The sequence below is a fragment of the Acipenser ruthenus genome, chromosome 19 (assembly GCF_902713425.1).
Source record: "Acipenser ruthenus chromosome 19, fAciRut3.2 maternal haplotype, whole genome shotgun sequence".
Lineage (NCBI taxonomy): Eukaryota > Metazoa > Chordata > Actinopteri > Acipenseriformes > Acipenseridae > Acipenser > Acipenser ruthenus.
The window spans coordinates 6,487,303-6,496,367 of record NC_081207.1 but is presented as its reverse complement, the minus strand read 5'-3'; the positions used below and the strand labels follow the sequence as shown (position 1 = coordinate 6,496,367).

General features: G+C 45.2%; 1 protein-coding gene across 2 annotated transcripts in view; it reads left to right on the top strand.

Annotated features, from left to right (window-relative positions):
- Window positions 1–1,009: 1,009 nt before the first annotated feature.
- The window catches only part of LOC117424593 (RNA binding protein fox-1 homolog 3-like), a 330,577-nt gene continuing 322,521 nt past the window's right edge, over window positions 1,010–9,065 (top strand). For both annotated transcript variants that reach the window (XM_034041103.3, XM_034041102.3), the window contains exon 1: window positions 1,010–1,058. The gene's annotated coding sequence lies outside the window, so the exon portion shown is untranslated. The remainder of the gene's footprint in view (window positions 1,059–9,065) is intronic.

The following is a 9,065-nucleotide window of genomic DNA, read 5'->3' as shown; positions in this document are numbered from 1 at the left end:
TTGATAATCCTTGGATAAGACATTCTTTTAATGGTATTCTGGCCCAGTAACTGTCTTAACAATATAAGGGTAGAAGGTCAAATGTAAGGTCTCTTACGACAAATAATTCTCATTCAAACCTTTCCCTATTTTGATTGATGCCGTTTTCTACTGCTGGTCTCTCAGAAAGGCCACAAACTGGAGACTGAACCACCCTTCAATTGCTTTTATAGGTCTGGCCCTCTGAAGTTGAGGCACAATCGCTGGGAATGAGTGGGGAAGCTCACATTACTGCTTCCATTCCATTGAAACAAACAAGCACAGAGCAACTTCCTCTTTCAAATGGACTTCGCCGCACTTATGATTAAGGAAAGGGGGTGGGGGTGGGGGGGTCGACAGGTCTGTCAAAAGCACAGCCAGGATAGATGCTTTCAGAAGCAATTTGTTGATCAACAGATTGTTTGTATTGATGATTTAGAGCTGAAACACTTGATTCTGACATGGATTGGGGGATTGGAGATGAAATAATCTGATTGAGCAGCTGAAGTGACAGAAGCCACATTAATAGCCATATGCCTAGGAGAAAAACAGATACACAGAATCAGCCAGCAAATAAACAAAAAAAAGAAACTGCCAGCAATTACTTCAGTGCCACTGGGACACGTCCTGCTAATTTACAGCATTACAGCATTAGAGAGCTTTTTTTAAAGGGAGGTGGGGGTGTCCCTCAGTTCACACTATACTCATTATTATTATCAGTTAACTGGGGACTTGTAAAATCATTTTGTCTGCCCCCCTCCCCCCCAAAAAAAATACAGATGAGAATAATTACTAGATAAGGATGCAGATGACACTGTGTGAATAGAACCTAATCAAATTTGAACACATACTGTGCCGTACGTGTTTATCTTGTTTCCTTAAGACAAGCCCCCAATTAATTTTCTATTCTATTTTTTTCTTTTTGTACATGCGCTGGTTTTGCTCTCTCCCTCCCCTCATCACTTACAGATGGGTTTTGTCTTGCGTGCAGGTTGTGAACAGAGGACTACAACTGCTGCTCGATCCGAGGATATCCCACTGTGAGTATTATCATGTTTATTTTTCTTTTACCTTGTATTTTCTGCCTTTTGTGCACAAAGATAGACAAAACACAATAAAACAAAGGGAGAAATTCCTCTGCAGTGGTCAGAACAATTTTCAGCAACTCTGAACTGTTTTTTGGGGGGGGGGGGGGGGGGGGGTCTGTCTGTCTGCTAGCGGAAAGTGAGTTACTCAGAGCTTGTTAGGTGCTTTTGTCAGACTGACAGGACTGGTTGCAAATAGTGTGGAGTTGAGGCATGGATGCTGGAAATCGATTAACTACTAGTTTCTCGTTAACAACTTGCTTGCTTTCTTTCTTTTGCCGTTGCATGTCACAGCTTTACTGACACTGTTGAACATTTTTTTGTCAACTAAGTCGTATTGTTTAAAAGAAAGAATGTAAATACATACGTAAGGTACCATAAACAAAGCATTTCTTATTAATACAATCATTTTCTATACTACAGTACCACTCTTAGGTTGACATGTAATCAAAAGCATTATTTTCAAATCGGTAGATAACATGCTGCTAATCTTTCATGTTTTCCTAACAAGTACTGGTTGTCTTGAACTTAATAGGGTGTTGTGGTGTTTTCTTCAAACCACGGAATCCTGTCTAATAAATAAATGTTTGAAAACACTTGCCTTACAGCGCTGTGTTGTGCTGTTTGTGTTTATTAATCATAACCAAAGTATGTTTCCAGCCATAGGTGTAATTTACATGGGGGGCATGTCCCCCTCTCTTTTCCATTATTTGAGATAGGATAATCTTTTTGCATGCATCAGATACAGAAACTGTCGTCGTCCCCCCCCCCCCCCCCCCCCACACTTTTGAAACCAAATTTACGCCACTGTTTCCAGCACTGCTTCTCTAAGTGTGAAAGACAAACACCTGTAATTAATACGCTGTAACATAACTTGACAGTGTAGATGTAGTTGTGTTGGTTTGTGTTGTTAGTTTGTTCATCTAATATAAAAATAAAGTTTGGATTAGCAGACATTAAAATACATCACATAACTTTGTTCATCTGAACTTAGTTTACAGTTATTTTTTTGCTAAGGTATTTTCTGATTGATTCATTTGTCTGTTTACTATTCTTGTGCTCCTTGCACTTTTTTTCCCATCTCACTTCAGTGATAACTTCCTTCTGAACAGCAAATGTGGCTGAACAATTAATATGAAGGCTATAACAAGTATTTTATATTATATTGTTCGGGTTTGGGTGTCTAACGTATTTCATGATCCAGCTCTTTGTTTTTTTTTGGTTAGCTGGCAGTGCTGGATGGATCCCTTGTGGGTTTTGAAAAAGAAAATCATAATAAAACAGTATTTTACCTCCAGAGCTGTTTTTATTTCCTTTTTCAATATGACTACATTGTCTATTCATGTTGTATTAATGTATGCAACGCTTTCTTCCCCACGGGGGCATTGTGGTGAAAAGCTTTAAGTAAATAAATGATCAGGTGGAGCCATATGATCTGAAAGCTCTTCAATCCTGACTACACTTGTCATCAGAAGCTTGCTTTTTTAGCTGGTCTGTTTCCCGCTTACTCATTTCTGGAAGAAATGTGCAAAGTTTTGTAAGTAAAACAGCCCTGTCCTATGACTATTCTTTTACGTAAAGGAATGTATTCCATTGACTGTATTTTATTAATATTACATTTCATATACAGCCATCAAATACCCAGTAGCACAAATATATATTGAAAATGTATACATATTGTATTAATCTAATATGTTATGGATAGGTGTGACATTTATTGACTAAAGAGGAGGACTTTAGAGATGTTTACATAACCCCATTAGAGACCAAGGCAACACCATTATTAACAAGAGTTTAACATCTTCTGCAGAAAAAAAAAAAAACATTTTATTAACGCAAACCCACTATCAAAATCACATATTATATCAAAAACATAAATATAACCCAGTGATAACACCTAAAAGAAGAAGAAAGAAAAAATAAATGCCTTTGATTTGCTTTCAAAACAATACAATTGCATTCCACTTACAAGACCACTATGAATAGCCTATTGATTTCAGAAACGTTTATGTACTTTCAAGAAATAATCAAGTGCTGAATAATAGCAGGGGCCAGGGGCTCCGTCAAAGATCACTTTGGATCTAATGTGTATCAGCCCAGAGAGGCAGTGCTAACTCTGTGGGAAAGTCATTTAGTAAGCATGTCTCCTGTCACTTTTTAGCTTTTTCTTCTTTGAAGAACCAAAAGCTTTAGAACCCTGGAGTGTCCTGCAAGTGATGATGTGCTTGTTATATGTTACGGTAAAAGTCAGAATTTGGTCAATCTTTTTACTGCTAAATGCCAACATTTACCAAATAAGGTGGTAATGTCAGAAATTATGAAGAAATATATTGCTTTTTGGATATTTACCTTAATTGATTAATTAATTTCTTGGCTGACACCCTTATCCAGAGTGACTTACAATTGTTACAAGATATCACATTATTTTTACATACAATTACCCATTTATACAGTTGGGTTTTTACTGTAGCAATCTAGGTAAAGTACCTTGCTCAAGGGTACAACAGCAGTGTCCCCCACCTGGGATTGAACCCACGACCCTCTGGTCAAGAGTCCAGAGCCCTAACTACGACTCCACACTGCTACCGGAAGAATTATTCCTGCATATAAATGGTCAATTAACAAAATAATCATTAATGTCAAAGAAAATATTTATTTCTGCATACACATTTTCCGTTAAGAAAAAAAACATTAATGTCGAACAATATTTCTACATACATATTTTCCATTAAGAAAAAACATTGTCTGAACAATATATATTTCTGCATATGCATCTTTCATTATGAAAACACATTAATGTAACACAATATATGTATTTCTGCATACGCATTTTCCATTAAGAAAGTAATCATGAATGACCTTAAAGTAATGAATAATTGAGCCACTGAAAATGGTTGTAAATGGTGTGATGCACTTATGTACTGTAGGACAAAATATTCTGGTAAATTTGTGCTTAAAACAATTCACAATGGTGTAAAGGGATAATGTACTCCAAATACGTAGTTTGATGAAAAAAAAGCATTCTGTTAAGTGCAAATTAAATCATTTAGTGCGATTTTTCAACAGAAAATTGCACTTTGGTTATTAGGACACAAAACTTAAATACAGGTATTAAATAGATATATTTATTTACTTACTGCAGCATGGTAGACTCTTGTGGCACTTGGAGTTACACAGGACTCCTGCAGGGCCACCGAGGGTCGTCATGGGCCCCAGGGAAGGATTCGTATGTGACTGCACTGCAACTGTCTGCAGGCTACGCTCCACACCGTTGCAAGCTACACGCTGTTCCTGATTGTGAGACTGCAAGCAGCCCAGACACAGACACACAGCCCAGTACCTTGGTGCTTTGCCCTCAGTATTTGGTGATCGACGCCTACGGTACCCTCGGGTCCTCGGTGCCTCAGATTTGACGCCTCGAGGCCTTTCGAGCCCCATGCTTCGGCGCCCTTGGTGGCCTCGTTACCCCGACGCTCCACAACATTGGTGCCTCAGTGCTTCAGCATCCTCGGTACCTCGAGGGCTACACGCCTCGGTGTCTCGACACCTCAAGGTTTTTCAAGCCTGTGCAGTAGTGCCTTTGGTAGCACACTACCCAAGAGCCTCGGTACCTCAGTGCTTCGATGCCCTGGGTGCCTCGAGGACTCCACACCTCGGCGCTTCAACTCCTTAAGGTTTTTTGAGCTCCGCGCATTGCACCCTCGGTGGCCTTGGTGGCCCTGCGCTCCATATCCTCGGTGCTTGGACACCATAGGCACCTCGAGGACTGTACGCCTCAGCACTTCGACGCTTCAAGGTCTTTCCAGCCTTCCACTCCAGTACGCTCGAGACCCACGGACCTCAGATGTTTTGACACCCTCGGCGCCTCACCAGCACACTCAATCCCCTGCAGGGGGGGGTTCAGTGCCTCGGTGTTATACAGCCTCGATGCCTCGGTGCTTCGGCTCCATCGACGCTCCAGAGCTACTCGCCTCGATTGAAATGTCTAATTTCCACCCGTGCGCATCCTGCAGGTGGAAAATGCCTCCACAGGACAAACACACCCTGTGTGTGAGGTGCCTGGGTATCGAGCCTTGGCAGACAGGTCGTCCTGCTCTTTTTGCGCTGGGTCCAAGGAGAGCACCCTACAAAAAAGACTGGGCAGGCAGCCAAGGAGAGCCATCATCAGCCTCGGGATCACAGGCCCCCCCTTCCAAGCCTCCGAGCGCTATGCAAGGTATTCCTTGTGCGCAGGCCCCATAGCGCCACCGCAATCGCTCTAGATCTCCCTTGAGGGGCAGAATGAGGACCAGGCGAGGGATATTGCCGAGTTAAAGAGCCAAATGGCCCAGATACTCGAGAACTTAAGCAAGCAGCAGGTCCCCCCTGCTCCTCCCACAGCTCCACCAGCACCTGTCCCAGAGCATACCCCGGCATCGGCAGTGGTTGCTACAGAGGTTGAGCAACAAGACGTGGTGATGAGCGAGGAGAAACAGGATGCGTTCTTCCTAGCAGCTTCCTGGGATGAGGAGTCTTTTTGCAGATGGAGACTCAGGACCAAGACCTGACTCAGGTAACGGCCCCCAGCTCCTAGCTCTCCTCGGAGCCCGAGATTCCAGCACCCTCGAACTCGGTTCGGGCACTGATGGAAATGGCCGCCAACTTCTGTTTTCAGACCAGTGCAGACTTCGACCCCCCAGCCCTTTCCGGTGTTTCCAGACTTCCTGGAGGAGGTCAAGTCTGCATTATAAGATGCGCCTATCTCCCCTGTCCACACCTTTGGACCAGAGGTAGAGGAGATCTTACAGTGCTCTCACAGAGAGTGAGAGGCATCCTGGCAGGTAGCTGTGATGCTCCCCTCCCATGCCTCGGCACGGGCAAGGGTGAGGCATTGGCGTCCGGCAGTTACCACGGTAACCCAATCCCTACGGCACCACAGGCACCACCTCCAGGCCTCCACGGCAAGGAGCCAGCAACAAATATGAGGGAACGCAGGACGTGGGGCCCCAGCGCACCAGAGCCCAGGGAGACAGTTCCAGCGGAACTGCTCCAGGCAGCCTCCAAGGCTTGCGGCCTCAGGCCCACCCGTTCGCACAACACCATCTCCACTACTGGCACAGTTGCACCTCAGACTCCTGGGCACTCACCACCGTAACGGTTCTTGAAGGAGAGGAGGTTCCAGTTGGTCACACATCACCACATCCTCAAGTCTGTCTGGCCGTGCGACTGGTTTACAACAGTGGACCTGAAGGACGCATATTTTCACGTTCCTATCCATCCTGTGCACAGGAAATATCTCAGTTTTGCCTTTCATGGGAGCATGTTCGAGTTCTCTGTGCTGCCATTCGGCCTCTCCTTAGCCCCCCGCACTTTTTCAAAGTGCATGGATGCCATCCTAGCTCCCTTGTGGCTGCAGAGGATCAGGGTGATGAATTACCTGGACGACTGGTTGGTATGTTCCCAGTCCCAGGAAGGAGCAGTGGCCCACACAGCCATTGTGATGGAGCATCTGTCGAGGCTGGGTCTCACCCTCAACGATGCAAAAAGACAATTAACACCAGTGCAAAGTATGGTCTATTTGGGTCTCCGGCTGGATTCCCTTGCAATGCAAGCCTATCTGTCGGACGACAGGGTAGCTGCTATTCGCAAATGCCTGGCCCTGTTTCAACCTGGGTCCACAGTGCAATTAGTGTTGTATCAGAAACTATTGGTTCTAGTGGCTGCAGTGCCCTCAGCCATTCAACTGGGGTTACTTCACATACACCCGCTTCAAGCCCCTCACCTGAGTGAAGGCGTAAGGATGGGAGTTATTTACAACCATCAAGTGGTGATGACAGACGCATCCAACTCTGGTTGGGGGGCGGTCTGGGCAGGAAGAGGAGTCCACGGATCCTGGTCGGGCCGCTGGACATTCCTGTACATAGACATGCTAGTGCTGAGAGCAGTCCACCTCGCGCTCAAACATTTTCTCCCTGTGCTCCGCAACAAACATGTCCTTGGCCGCATGGACAACATGTCAGTGGTTGCGTCCGTGAACCACCAGGGAGGGCTTCGGTCCCTGGGGTTACACCGCATAGCCTTTCGCCTACTGATCTGGGCACAGAGGCACCTCCTGTCCCTCCGGGCTGTACATCTCCCGGGAGTGGTGAATTGGGCAGCGGACAGGTGGTGCAGCGCATTTGGGAACGCTTCGTGGAAGCCCAGGTCGAACTCTTTGCCATTGCAGCTGCAGAAGTCCACTAGGCGTCGACGCCCTACTGCACGAATGGACCAAAGTGCCTTTATACGCTTTCCCGCCTATACCACTGCTCCCTGCCTTCCTCGAGAAGGTCAAGAGCGAGAGAACGACAGTACTCCTGGTTTTCAATCCTCTGCCAGCTGCTGCAAGGCCAACCCTGGGAGACCCCGCTGTACATGGATCTCCTCAGTCAGGCGAAAGGCACACTCTGGCACCCAGAACTGGGAAGACTCCAATTGTGGGTCTGGCCCCTGAATGGGACCGTCTGGCCGCCCTAGGGCTCTCAGACGCAGTAGTGAGTACACTACAGAACACTAGGGCTTCTTCCACATGAGCGTTGTACGCAATAGGTGGAAATATTTTAAAAACTGGTGCATGGCCAGAGGCCATGATCCCCTGTATTGCCCTATAGCAGTTATTTTACAGTTTCTGCAAGATCTACTAGAGTAGTATCTGCTTGCCGTGTTCCCATTGACTCAGTATCCCCGGGCGCTCATATTCTGGCAACCTGTTTTCTAAAGGGTGCTCAGCAGTTACAACCTCCTATAAATGGACGTCCTCCCCAAATGGAGTCAAAACGTGGTACTGGAGAGAGCCCAGTTTGAGCCCATAGATACCATTGAGCTGAAACATCTCACTATGAAGACAGCCTTTCTGTTAGCTATCACCTCCGCTAAGCGGGTCAGTGAGCTACAGGCACTGTCCGTGCACAGTTCCTGTATGTGCGTTTGGGACGATGGAAACAGGGTATCATTGCGCATAAACCCTGCTTTCCTCCTTAAGGTGATTACGGTGTTTCACTTGAATGAATCAGTGGAACTAGAGGCTTTCCATCCCCCTCCCAACACTAGATGGCGGTAGCGAGATGTCCCTCAGATGCTGTCAACTCATTCTCCCTCACAACAGCTCTGGTATACTTTCCCAAAAATATTCAATTTGGTGATCAGCTTCGAATTGAAAGAGAACGATAGGTTATGGATGTAACCCTGGTTCCCTGAAAGAGAAGATGATCACCAACCTTGTGAGGTCGCATCACTCACATTCGAGGGTTCAATGCAAAAGAGACTGACATCTCTGCATAATGACTATTTATTACCTCGGTGAGGACTTCACTCCACGGAGGGGCACATCAGCAGCTTTGATATAAAATGCTCAGCAAATACCTGACAAGCAGGCATATGCCAAAAGTATTCAATTTGGCAGTCATCTTCTCTGTCAGGGAATCAGAATTACATCCGTAACCTATCGTTAGCCATTGCTGTTTCATTATGTCACAAAATGTATTTGTGTCAGAAATTTGTAAAGACTTAAAGTACTGTATAGTTCTGTGAAACTGAAATACATTTTTTTATTATTCCAATTAAGTACTAAAGCTTAAGGAACACACAGCCACTTTGTGGCTTGGAACTTGGTTTCATGGGTTAGGGTTAGGGTTTGATACAGCAAAGTTGTCTCAAATTAGTCTCTTGGAACCAGGTTTTAAGCCACTGTTCTCAGCTTAAGGATGCTGCATATTTTTCCTTCAGTTTTGTACAATCTGTGTTAGATGTGCTTTGCTTTTCCGATTCGTAGCCAGGTTTTGAGCATGTGCTGTCCTGTGTTCTATCGTTTGGTGAAGTGAAAACATTTAGCTTTTAAGTTTTGAGAAGTAAATTGAGATAATTGATAGCGTAAGGGATGCCTGCTTTAACAAGCTCAAAGGTTACACATGGAGATGCTGCAGCAGACAGAGAAATTCTTTAAGC